This window comes from Cicer arietinum, chromosome 5 (assembly GCF_000331145.2).
Source record: "Cicer arietinum cultivar CDC Frontier isolate Library 1 chromosome 5, Cicar.CDCFrontier_v2.0, whole genome shotgun sequence".
Taxonomy (NCBI): Eukaryota; Viridiplantae; Streptophyta; class Magnoliopsida; order Fabales; family Fabaceae; genus Cicer; species Cicer arietinum.
The window spans coordinates 19,509,484-19,510,283 of record NC_021164.2 but is presented as its reverse complement, the minus strand read 5'-3'; positions in this window follow the sequence as shown (position 1 = coordinate 19,510,283).

Below are 800 nucleotides of genomic sequence, written 5' to 3'. Positions count from 1 at the left end.
AATTTTATAAGTTTTATAAGTAATATTTTATGTATTATAAATATAGTTTATCTTATAATATTATTTTATTGATTTGTAATAATTGAATATGATTAGGAAAATTAAAATGAGGGAAAATCATGTTTATCACAATCATCTAATTTAATTTTTAAAATATTTTATAAAATTCATATGATAACTTATTATATAGGATAATTGTTTGACTCATTGTACTTTGATTGTCAATTTATTTTTCAACATACAAACCCAAAAATAAGATGTAAAAATTAACCAAAAAATAAGATGTAAAAATTTAAAAATATGATTGACTATTTAATATTTTTTATTTAAAAAAAAATGTAAATGTTGAATTATATTGTAGTGTAGTCTAAATTTATTTGTTTTATTAGTATGATGTTTTAATTGCGAGCATGAGAAGTTGTTGTTAAAAAAAATTATTGAATATATTTCATCAAGAGTTTGAAATTTATTTTATTAAAGATTTACATATACTTTAAATTAATTTTAGGTATTTAAAGGTTTTAACTAATTGTTTGTGCAATTGAATTATAGTTATGTTGATATGTACTAAAAATAAATTCTATTAAAAAATAATTTAATTTTATGCAATACTTAATTTTTCATTTATTTTCTAACATTCAAATTATCATTATAATAAGGAAAATAAAAATAAAAAATAGCATTCAATTATACATATATAATTTAATTGATGAAAGTTTAGTGTTAACATATTTTTTCAGAATACATATATAGTAAACTTTTGTTCATTATATTTTTTAATATATTCATATATATTATAA